The 13,116-nt window shown below is 36.0% G+C and overlaps 1 protein-coding gene across 3 annotated transcripts in view; it reads right to left on the bottom strand.

Moving 5' to 3' along the window:
• lpp (LIM domain containing preferred translocation partner in lipoma) overlaps positions 1-13,116 on the bottom strand; it is a 197,329-nt gene that overhangs the window by 119,924 nt on the left and 64,289 nt on the right. The window lies entirely within an intron of this gene.

Below are 13,116 nucleotides of genomic sequence, written 5' to 3'. Positions count from 1 at the left end.
TTAAATGCAAAGCTGACAAAAGCACTTCACAGGAGCAAGGTTGCAATTTGTCTCAGAGAAAAAAGTACTGTAAATTAATCAAAATTCTCCAGGTTTTTACTCGACAGCTGGGTGTAGATTGCTCACCAGTGATCCTGCCTCTGGAGCAGGTGCTCATGATTAAGTAGATAAAAGTCTAAAACCCTTCCCTGCATTCAAAGTTTTTTCCTTTGGTTGCAAGCTTATCATTACACCTGCCAGAAACACATAGGTTACTTAATACTCAATTTTATTTACTTTTCTTTTACATCTTTTTTTTTTGTTATCGCAGACACAATGTGTAACCCTAGACCACAAGTTGGCATTACTAAAGGTCATTTAAAAAATGTATCATTATCCACCTCTTGTTGTTGTTTCTTTCTATGCCACTCTGATACTGTTGAGTCTTCTAAAATGGTTGTAGTTTAGGCTACAAACACAAAAACAAGTTTATTAAAAGGAAAGGCTTATAAACAATTCAGGATAATAGTAACTCTTAGGGTAAAATAGTGGAAAATATGTATACTGCCATATAAAAAATGAGAAAATATTATGTTCTATGGCAGTGAGTGTAGAAATAGTAGACAGAAACTTGTGAGATAGTAGAAATGGCTGAGTATGTCCCATGGACCCTGTGGACTATAAAGATGTAGCAGATCAGGCTTTCACCTTTGTATGCTGTGCTTTGGAACAGAAAGCCGATGCAAATGTTGTTAATGGCAACAATTAATATTATTAATGGCAACAGCAAACCTGATTAACACTTCAGTTCAGACAGTCTCAAAAGACTGCAGGCAATGGATGAAAATCTACCTACAGGAAGCTGAATTTAGGCACACCTAATGTTGCTCATTACTACACAGATCTTGGACAAAGTTGGGTCAGCTGCCATTGGCTAAGTGGTCTCTTGCACCTGCAAAGATCACGTGGAATCGATGCCGTCACATGTTGTGTTTGGAATCTCTAGTGAAGGTGGACCAACCTACTGTTAACAGATAGTTAATATGGCTTGAGAGAATGTTTATAGCACTAAAACTTGTGTTGTAGCTCACTACTTTTTCTATAGAAGTGTCTCACTATGAAGAACTTCAAGGGCCTTAAATATATATATATAAATTTCCCTGCACTAAGCGCTCCTGTTTCACCACATTTGATTACAATAACTATAGTGTAAATAACTTCATGATTTACACTATAGTTATCCTATAGTTCTATAGAATTATCCTATAGTTCTCTTTCCCAAACAGAATGCACGTATTTACGTTAAAGTACCGTATGATTTCCCACTACTGTATCTCTTTCAGAATTGTCCAGTAGGTATTCACATTTTATTCTTTTGTTGCGCTTATTATTTTCAGGATTTTTTTTTTTTAATATTCAATAAGAAATTTCATGAGTGCAGTCTCACACAGACACCCTCTGATGTGAATTAAACCTTTTTTTTCCTCCATATCATTAGATAGCAAAGTGTGATCTGCTGCTTTCGATAGTTTCGACTGGATAGAAGAAAGGTCTTAACAACATTCCTGTCTCTTTCAAGAAGAGACCTGAGAATCAAACCACAAGTCCCCGGGGGCCTTATTTATGAAACACTGCAGGCACTGAAAAAAAATCAGACTTTGCATTTGCTCCTAATTTCATAACTGTTTCCGATGTTATTGAACGATTTAGTTCTCAAGGGAACTTCATCACTTTTACAACCCCAGTATTTGTGGTATCTCATGCTGCCATCCGTTTTAAAAAAAGAGACGTAAAAAATGAGCCTTTGACTCTTGGTCACCCCCCTAGAAGCAGGCTAGCACAGATGTTGTTTTTTCAGCTCTCTGTGGTTACATAACTGTAAGCATCTGTTGCTCATCCGTCATGATAGGACCTATATTCTTGTGGTCATATTTAAGGGGGAAAAGGGGGAAAAACAAATTGAGGTACAGTTGTTAAATAATGTTTTGATTAAAAGCAATCCATCTATTGTTTAGAATGCTCTAATTCATTTACTGGAAAGAAAATTAGATTCCACGTGAGTTGAAACACCTGACTCACACAACATATTGTGTTCTGTCAGCATCAATTAGGCTGAATGTTCCAATACAAAAGTTAATTATGTTTTATTTTCCGAGATTGTGCTGATGTATTTATGACTACAACCAATGTTGTTCACTCACAAATTCTTCACTCAACAGTTTGTTTAGGTATATCTGAGACATACAGTAGTGGTGGAACACAGAAACCAGGAAGCAATCAATACAGCATTTTTTGCACAGTGCATAAAAACACATTTAACAAATTCCTGAGCTTCCTCAGGACTTACATAACAATAACATAAGAATAAAGGAGTGACCACAACAAGTACTACATCATTCCAATGACAATCCATCAAAATATACAACATAATTCGACCTGTATTGATGTATATTTCCTCATGCTACAAGTAGTTGGCAATACAAATGGAAACACCATAGTAAAGTCACTTAATAGGGTACTGAGTCACAATGGGTGGCCCACTGTTTTTAATGTGGTGAGTATAAAAGTATCTGAGATAATTCATGCCTGGTAGATGGAGGTGGAAAACGCCGTCTCAGGCATCCCATTAATGCAAGACCAGGCTCAGATCTGGTGACTGAGAAGGCCTTGACATATACAGTAGAAATCATAACTGTCATGGACATTAAACTATTATGCAATCACACATGCGCTAAGAATGGAGATATTGTCATCCTTGAAAAGATCCCTGTCTGTAATCTTCAATCAGTTGATCTGCATTAGATCACCTATTTTCCCTCACACTTTGAATTAATACACAGGCATCAAAACCCACTTTTGCCCTTTGCTCAGGATATCTTTCCCTCGGAGATCCATGATAATACACTTCAGATACTGTTAGCTGTGAAACATCAGCACGTTGACCTGAAGCTCCTGTCAAAAGCTTCCTCCAGTATGTAATCAAGTCAATCAAGTCTGTACATTACAGTTTAATTGTATAAATAAAAACAAATTTTATATGTATATTTTAAAACAAACACAGCGTACAGCTGTAGAAATACAAACCTTGTTTTAAACAAGATACAAAAGTGTCTGCATAGATGATTTTATGTACAAAACATAAAATGTTTTTTGTTGTTGAATTGTGATCTTGTTTATTTATTCTGTGACATTGTGCATGTCTCCTGTTTTGTTTCAGAATGATCTGAAACTGGATGGTGATATTTTTATTTTTCAAAGAGAAAAAACAGCATGTGCCCCCTAAAGGAGGCCATAATAACTTTACCTCTCTTACTGTTAAAAAGAACAGTTGCTGTAAATGCCTCAATGAGCACAATAAATCAGATGTTACAGAGCACATCACTTTTTGCTGTAGGAAAACTGCATTTTATTTATTGCACCTGCTGAAATTGGACAAAAGATTGCATCTCTGCTGATATCCTGAAGAAAAAATAAAACACATCAGACTGGGGGTTTGAGAAAGACAAAAATAGAGTGAGAGAAAAAAAACAGTATTCAGCACCTAATTAGCCATAAAAAAACAAGAGAAGATGCTGTCATTACATAACACTGAATTTGTCCTCTTCAGGCACACTTCAGACACCTAGTTGCAGTTCAATACGGCGACAGTAACACATAAAATTCTTAGCAGAGGTTCCTGTTATGATTGTCAGTTGAGACCTTTGTTTTGTCATTTTGTCTGATTGTAGGCGTACAATTTTAAGCATTTAAATCCAACAGAATAAAAGAAATAGGGAAAAACTCCAGTAACAGTTAAAGATACATCAAAAGTCTTTGGAAGAAAGCCCTTTAAGAAATGAACTTGACATACTGAGGCCTAGCCTGTATGTCTTTTAAAGACAAGAGACCCTTTAGGGCCCTTCGAACAAGGTTAGGTTCCTTGTTTTTAAAGAACCTGCAGTGATTATAATGGTGCCAGCTACAGAACTTGTAAAAACTCTGACCTCACCTGTCAACATTACTCATGCAGTTCTGCAGCCTGTCTATTTAATAGCAGTCTTGTTGTGTACCTGAAAATGTGCAGTTTCTAATGGAATTGCTTTTGTTGGATAGATTGAAGTGCTTTTATACAGAAGGAAAGAGATTCAGAAATGGTAGCTTGAAAACCTTCATTTGCCCACTCATAGATAAATCTATGCAACAACAGCAGTCTTATTAAACAATATTTCTGCCTCTAATGCGGCCTGGAATAGAAACACATACGGACTGGAATTACACCTATCAATATCTACAACACCACTGTTTTCCTAGAAATGTATGCACTTAACCAGTTTTACCATTTGTTTTTATTTTCTCAAGTCAAGCCTGGGGGTGTTGACTGTTTTTTGCTTATAGCTTTTACCAGCTTTCAACCAGGGCATAATGAGCAGCTGGCTTACAATAGGTAGGTTTATGGTCATGTGACTGGTGGCATAAGCAGTTAATGTGAAAATAAAAGTGTTCAATTACCTGTGGTATATGTGCTTTGCCCTTAAAAGAACCATCTAAAAAGTGGCTGAAAAACCTTGACTACAGTTAGGTTTCACCAATACGCAGAACTATACTTCTCCTTCGTGTATTAAAACCAAAACCATATCCCAATACAGGTATTATTACCCTTATTGCTTTATTGGATATTACTGTATGTTTCTCTTTCACTAAAATACTCTTTGGTTGCTAATATCAATTTACTTCTATTGACTACTGTGACTTTTAAAAATAGAGATATTCACAAAAACAAAATAAAAACAGCAGAATAACCAATCCTAAAATCTTTACAGAAAATAATTGTCTTTTTAACTTCAATTAACTATGCTTCAGATCTCTGAAAGTAAGGACATGAACCAAGGAAAGTGCACAGATGAATATGTTCCATAGTGCACGTTTAATCTGAACAAAAGTTTATCACTGTGATAAAAACAAGAGAAGACACTCTCATTCAGATTTAGATTTGTACATTTAATATCACAGAGCAAGAAAAGATCTTATTGCCACAAATAGATACTTGAACAACACCTAAATTACAGGTAAATTTAAATTACACCTAAATTACAGAAATCTCCAGCTTGGGACTGGAGTGGAATCATATTAATGGGAAAAGATACTGTGCCCTCTGTCCCAACTAAGACCTGACACAGAGAGCTGATAAACATCTGCCAAAAATAAATGCATTTTCAACATATTAATGTGCAGATTTGAAATTCATGGGGTAAATCTGTTTTATGTTAAAAATACTGATCACTTTTATTTCTATATTCTGTATTTTATGCACCTTTAACATCCTGTTTTCATTGGATGAAGAAAAAGCATTTTAAAATATTAAAATGAAACATACAGTACACATGCAGATAACCTGGTCAACCAAATAGGGACCCTTGAGTACTTAAAATTAGTACTTAAAATCAGTCGCACAATGACAAGCCCCGAATTGGAGTTTTAAGAGAGCCAAGACATTCCACCTTATAGATAGATGAAGATACAGCATGTAATCAGCATACTCCACAAAAAACATATCAGGTTCATTTTTAAGGCTCAGTACCCAACTTAAGCAACCTACAGTGGCACACTAGGCCTTGTCTGAGAAACTAATAAAAGATAATGTTGGTATATATATACAAATGCATACACTTACACATGCATTTGAATAAGCACGCAAAAATTGAGAAACAAGTTTACATTTTTCAGAAATATTACAAGCTGGCTTTGCAGAAGTATGGGCCACAAAGCCCTGGAGTGCCTGGCTGATTTAGGAAGTAGCCTAGTGCACCGTTTCCTGAACTGACTCATTACAGTAACCTCTACGGCTGTATTTATAGAGGTGGGGACAATTTCCAGGAAACACCATTTACTGTAATCACATAAATTAAAAATAGGGGAAATGAGAAGACAGCTCATCTGCCTTCAGACACCTTGATTTTTGTAATGATGTCAGTTTTTTTATAAAAAAACATTATTATTGCAAAATGTCATACTCTTAACCATGGTCTTTAGTAATAGAGAGAAAATACAAGATCTGGTAGATTACCATTGCAACACACATGTTTTTTTAAAGAATGGGTGCAAGTACAATATGTTGAAATATTGAAATGACTAAATGTGTAAAGGGAAGATAGGGGAAGGTACAGATTTGCTGACTATTGAAATAACATTTGACTAGCAGTTTGGCTTAAATGGATACTGTCATGGGGACCAGCTTTAATAACACATGTTTTGGAGGATGGCTTGCATGGTGGCAAAGTGGTTAAGCACTGCTGCCTCATAGCTCCAAGGTCCTAGACTCACATCCAGCTTTGGGTGTCTCTATGCTAGGGTGGATATTCTCTGGCTGCTCTAACTTCGTCTCCTTGCCAAGCTGGCCAGGTTTCCAACTTGCCTGTTTCTCCATGAGCCTGTGATGAATTGGCTTCCCATCCAGGGGACGATTCCTCGTGTACCCCTGGTCCTACTTTGTGCCCCAGGCATTCTTGCCAGCAGCCATATCACCTTGAAACTCGCAACTGGCAACCCACTGAAGCTCAATAGGTGTGAGCCTGGTCAGTACCTGGATGGAGTACTGACTCCATCCAGGTACCTCCTGGGAAACCTCCTGGGAAACATTTAAGTTGCTGCTGGAAGAGGTGTTGGTGGGGCCAGCAGAGGGCGCTCACCCTGTGGTCTATGTGGGTCCTAATGCCCCAGTATAGTGACAGGGACACTATACTGTAAAAAGACGCAATCCTTCGGATGAGACGTAAAACCAAGGTCCTGAGTCTCTTTGGTCATAACAAATCCCAGGGAGTACGGATGTAACATGGCCTCCTAATAATCCCCATCTATGCATTGGCTTAATTATTCTGTTCTCCTCCCCACTGATAGCTGGTGTGTGGTGAGCGTTTTGGCACACTATGGCTGCCATTGCATCATCCAGGTGGGGACTACACATTGGTGGTGGTGGAGGGGAGTCCCCATGACCTGTAAAGCGCTTTGAGTGGAGTGTCCAGAAAACCACTATATAAGTGTAAGGAATTATTATAATTATTATTAATTATCCTGGACAGGTTCTGCTTGCAAGGGACGTTTTTAAAAAATCTACTCATGTTGCAATGAGCCCCTATCACCACCTCCTCAAATTACTACTCTGGGATTACTCTCAATCTACAGGCTTGATGAGTTTTGCTGGCAAGTCTAACTGTAGCTAAAAAAAAGTTACGAGGCTGAGGTACCATTAAAAACCACACTAGGTTGCATTCATTCGCAGGAATCATTCTTAGAGAGAAGGACGGGTAGCTTACATTTTGCTAGTGCAACAGCACAGTGAAGTGCTCAGACATGTCCCGTGCATGATTAGTCATAACTGCCATATTGAATTCCAGCAGTATTCTGCATTACAACACATCTCTTAGATTGCATACTGAAGAATCGTTTGACATTGTAATATGCAATTAATCGGAGTAAATCAAAACAACGTCTCCATTTTCTTTAGATGTTTTTCTGAACTGGAGTGTTATTCTGGGGACACCCTGCGTTAATTAAATATATGTCCAATATACTTTCAGACCAACTAAAACTTAACACACAAACATGAAGAACATGAGCCTCAGATGCAATTCTTTTAACATAGTATGTACAGAAAGGCACACTTCCATTTAGTTGAAACTTAAATAATATATTTTATTGTTGATGCTAAGAAATGCTTTATTGCTTCCTCTAAGTGACACCTAATTATTTAATGTGACTCAGCCTGGCATCTTGCCTGTTAAACAAAACAGCAAGAAAAGCCTTTCCCTTAATATGGAAATATACAGTAGATGCAAACATCAGATCACCTTAATGTTCACAAACCAAAAATATAATTCTCTCTACCATAAAGTACAAGTTTTTTGATAAAGTCTAAAGAACTGCAGTTATTTATCAATATGATTTCTACTACAATTAAATTTTCATATGTGTGCAAACCATATTCTGAACTACCCCCCATCATACATTCTTAATTACAAAAAATCTTATACGTAAATTCAGTGAACATGGAATCCCAAGCACTGGAGGAAAATGCAAATGGTTTCATCTCCATGAGTGATGGGATTAATTTGAAGATACTCCTACTTCTAAAACGCACAAATTTTTAATTCCAGAAGTGCACGGCTGGGTATTTCTCAGAATAATCTCTACTCCCAGAAACAAACTAGAGCCTGGTGAAAATGTGTAATTCTTATTTTTATGCAGTTTTTTTGTATGCTTCATTTTATCAATGTCATATGAGGGTGAAACACAGAAATACAACATAGTAATAACAGAACTACAGATTGCAACGCCTAACTACTAGTCCAATCATAACAAATAAACTAATTACACTGGACTCATTAGTATAGAAAAAGTTACACAACAAATGAACTTGGAAGATGGAAGGGAACTTCAACGTATCAATTGATCAATGCATTGCCTCAGCCTTAGATTAATGCACCAGGTAAAGGTGACCCATATATTAATCTTCTCTTGAACTACAGTACATCACGTGATGCCCTTAAATCTCACAGTGTGGTTGCTGCTGTACCATCTGGGATTACTCAGAAGGCTTGGGTCATACACAATCCCAGACACAGCACTATTTTCGCAAATTATCTGGCAGCCAAACTAACTGTTTAAAAAATATTTGAAATTTGTCATAGTCTCTTGAGTGGCATATAGTTAATTCTTTCTTTCAATTATTGAGACATACTGTACATTGAAGCATACAAACATTATTGACTACAAGCGTCAATATCCAACGTTTTACAGTAGTAACGAAAACAGTGGATCAATAACAGTTTTCGCTCACCTTAGCTTGAGGCAAGCAAAGCTTTGGGGTGGGACATGAATTTGAACCTTTTAGGAACATGCACTGACATATGGGACAGACACATCCACAACATTTTAACTGGACGAGCAGAGGGAATGTGAAATGTGCTTGAGGCAGCTGCAAATCATATTAATCTGGCATCCTATCCTGTGCAAATAAGTAGCAGAGATTAACTAAAATTCATTGCATTTAGGCTCTTGGAGCCAATCCAGGGCAGGGAATAGGATTCTCGTTAAATCAAAGCTGCTGTTGTCCTCTGGAGTGATTTGTTTCTTTTCCACTGATAAATAAAGCGATTAAATTCTTGAAAAAGCTAGATCCTCTGTAAACAAAGCTATGGCTAGAAAATGGAAAAATCCCAGAAATTGGAGGGGGACCTCAAGATTCAGTTTTAGCAGTAACAAACATCACATGTTTCCCAGGAGACTGACACAGGTGATTCGCAACATGATCCATAGTAAAATGACAGTTTTTCATTACACACCAATAAAAGGGAAAACTAATTTGGTGTGCCATTAAACGTAATATAAAATCTCTACTTAGAAATAATGAGAGCTAATTATTCCAAAGAAATGGAACAAAATAAGACTGATAATAAAAGTGAATGTTCCTTCATTACTATCCTTCAAGGTGTGGTGTTATATTATATCCATACAATCCTATAGAGACATGATAAAAAGTATGTGAAGCATTCTGCTGGTTGTTTTGAACATCTTATCATGTAATGTCCAGGAAAGCAAATTTAAGAATCTGGTATCATCTTACTGAATGGTATGAATACCAACCAGTTCAGGATACCATGCTTTAAATAGAAGGTGAGATATTATTCCCTGGCTCTTTAGACATAAAGTAAAACTAATTTAAAATTCTTCCAAATTGTTTTTTACAAAGCCCAGGTATAGCATTTAAACTAGCAATAAAGAGTAATAACTAAGGAGAGGGGAAACCATTTGTATCAAGTTAAAGAAAAAGTAAGTGTATTTTATAGAATATTACATGTTACAGTTGATTAATTAATCCCTATCCCCTGATTCACAACTAATAATGTGATTTCTGTGGCAATTTGTTGCATTTTACGTTTCTTGATAAGCAGTCATATATAGTGATTATTATTATTAATGTTATTCATGTTATGTTTTGCAGTGCGCTCAGGTTTATACCTACAGTATAAAACTTTATACTGGTTGATTTAATAAGATTTTACACAAGTCTTTGACTGAATGTCACATACAGTAATGCAAACAAAGCTGTATGTAAGCGTGTATACTCTAAACAGTTTAATATATTAAAGGCAGTACCTGGGCAATCATTTATAATTAACAAATAATGCACAGACAGCAACTTCAGATAATGTAAACATTAGACGCTCTTGCTGACAAAGTTTTAGTTTTGGAGGCTCTCAGGAGATGAATTTAGAGCTTGCCTTGACAACCTCATGGGTTCAACAGCAATGAAACACTGCTGTAATACCTTCCTATATCTTTATAGAAACTGTTCAGCAATTTATGCATATTGATTTATTTAAGGAAGCACATCACAAAATTATTTTTTAATAAAGTGCAATACCCTCCAAACACCTATTTTGTATAGCTTCCATTATTTCAGTTACTGTGAAAGCATACCCTCCATGGGACCTATTCCAGTCTTCATGGGAATAACTAAGGTGCAGCACATAGGGGTGTTCTGACTGTTTCTTGTCTGCTTTGACACTAGCTGCTAATTTACCATTACTCTTAGAAAGCTGGAACATCTAGACAATCACATTATTTATCCAGTCAGTAGTTTTATGAATTAGGTAAAAGAAGATGTCATGTCGTTTTAAACAGGCAGTATAGACAAACCATCTCTTAAAATGAGAACCCCACCCCCGCTGTTATGTTTTCTGATCAAAATGACAAGACACTGTTTTAAATAAATTACTCACACATACACATTTGGAAGGATTCAAAAAAGAAGGATTACAAAAGACCATACACTGCTGGCCCGTCTATGAATAACGCAAGGTTACACATTAAGAATGTAACAGCAACATTTCTGGCAAAAGGCCTTTCTGCTACCTTGTAAAAAATAAACTAAAAAAAGGTAGATTGAAAGTTACAGAGTATCACACACACTCAACAGCATTTAAATAGATGCAATTAAGAAAAGATATGCAAAGGAATACACTTTTCAATTTAAGCATTTCCTTATTTGCTGTAATATCAGAACTAAATACAAACTTTAAACTTGAAATTACACACTTAGAAAACTAAAAGAAAATGAAATATTTCCCTGTATAAATTATGGAATAAATCTTTAAAGCAAGACTGAAGTAGAACAGACTTGTAGTCCTTGTCCATACAGTTTATAGAATACAGAAGGCCCTTTCGGGTTATACACATTTAATATGTCTCCTTAAAAGACCCTGACCTACATTACTTTGAGAAGAAAACACATAGCTCAGCTCTTTTTTGTTCTTTAGATTCTCCTGGCGGCAGGCAGGAGCTGAGAGCTTTAGACCTACAATTGCTTTTCTGTGAGGCATATTTTTACATTGCCCTTTTAACAATCACCTGACAACACAAGCATATTTCATCTTGCCATCCATTTAAACAGTTCTAATTGAAAACTGTGCTAATAAACATTACTTTCAAGCTCTTTCAAAAGTTTTTTTTTTCTTTTCTATACAAGATATTCAATGCTGCTGAATCTTTGATACCGTGGTCTGCAAACAACAGCTCCTGCTGAAAACACAGGTTTTTGTCTCGGCTATTCATATAAGGAATATGCAAAATTCTTTAAAAAGCTTGTTTTTACTTCTTGCACCTACTTGAACAACATATTCATTTTCACACACCATCCAAAAAGTGAAGTAAACTCATCAGAAGGTTCTCTTATTTGTGTCAGGTCTTATTTAAATCTAATAGCACTATTTGATTGGACATGATGAACCAAGAAGAAGATTTTTTTTCATTCACCATCAAAGAGATCCTGAAGCTGCAGGCACAAAACCCCTTTAGAGTTTAAATTATCTTTTAACGCTATGCAATGTGCCAAAATAGTGCTATTTAATTAATACTACATTTTAACATAAAGATAAAGTTCAAGTCATTTCTAATCAGTAGCCTTTTAAGGCTTGAAAAACCACACTGTAACTATGGAAACCAGTATCTAATAGAGCTGCTATCAGCCAATTAGAGAAAAAAGAGGAGAAACTTTTATTACTGCAACAAATTCCGAATAATTTTAAAAAGGAATTTACTGATAAAAAATCGCTAAAGAACTAATAGCATTAGTTTGGAGAAGCTTCTTCTATATACACTTTGTCAAGAAAACCTCTAATATTAAGGACTATATCAAAGCTAAAGAAAATAATCTCAGTCTATTTGTAATGTTTTTATCTCATGTAGCTTCTATATGACCTTACCGTGCTGAGTCAAAGCCAGCTTAAATGCCCTTGTAATACAAGTAAGACCACTGTTTTAACAGTAAGCTTTTAATTAGTCCACTATGCACTGCGGTTTGCTGATAGCACACTATACATTTAATTTACCGTTAATGAGTGTTTAACATTTTATGATTATTTTTATTTGATGAAGGACAACATTTTACCATTTATAAACAAAATGCTCTAAAGGAAGTATTTAACCTTTAGAATATGTCTAACATCACAAGCTATAAAGGGGAGGATGAATAAAAGTTCTAACAGACACTGCATTTAATTGCAATGGTAGTCTGAGCATATTCAAAAAGCAAACACATCACTTTGGTCTGTAATATGCTGAAATGATATACTGTATTTGCTTCATTCTCTTTCTTTAATATATTTGAAAAAAGACCAGTCTGTCTGGAACTTCAGCTTGAGGGAATCATACAAGGACCTGATAAAACCAGGAAAGGGTGTGGCACAGTTTTCACAGGTCTCCAACACTTCCCATGCAGTGCACAGTAATGATGGAAATTTTTCCACACCTGTCTAACAGTCTGCAGACAGGGAATTTAGAGGAGAATGACGTGTGTTTCTTTTTATTCCACGGAGATGTCTGATGACTATCTCAGTAGATACAAAAGATCTCTTATATTTTCATCATTAACATAATTTACATTATGCTGTAAGATAAAAAAAACAGAAAAAAACATGAAAACATCAAACGGTTCCTCGTCTGTGTGTGTCTAAGTATGCCAAGGGAACATCATTACAGTAATGCAAACAAGGGTGTTCACAGTGTGTGCATACGATACTGTTATTACAGTATGCAATGTTTGTTGTACACCGTGTACATGTCATCTTTTATATAGGTCCTTGAATACGGCTCGCCAGCATC

The sequence above is a fragment of the Lepisosteus platostomus genome, chromosome 2 (genome assembly GCF_059453375.1).
Source record: "Lepisosteus platostomus isolate fLepPlt1 chromosome 2, fLepPlt1.hap1, whole genome shotgun sequence".
In the NCBI taxonomy this organism is placed as follows: domain Eukaryota; kingdom Metazoa; phylum Chordata; class Actinopteri; order Semionotiformes; family Lepisosteidae; genus Lepisosteus; species Lepisosteus platostomus.
This window is presented reverse-complemented; position numbering and strand designations above follow the sequence as displayed.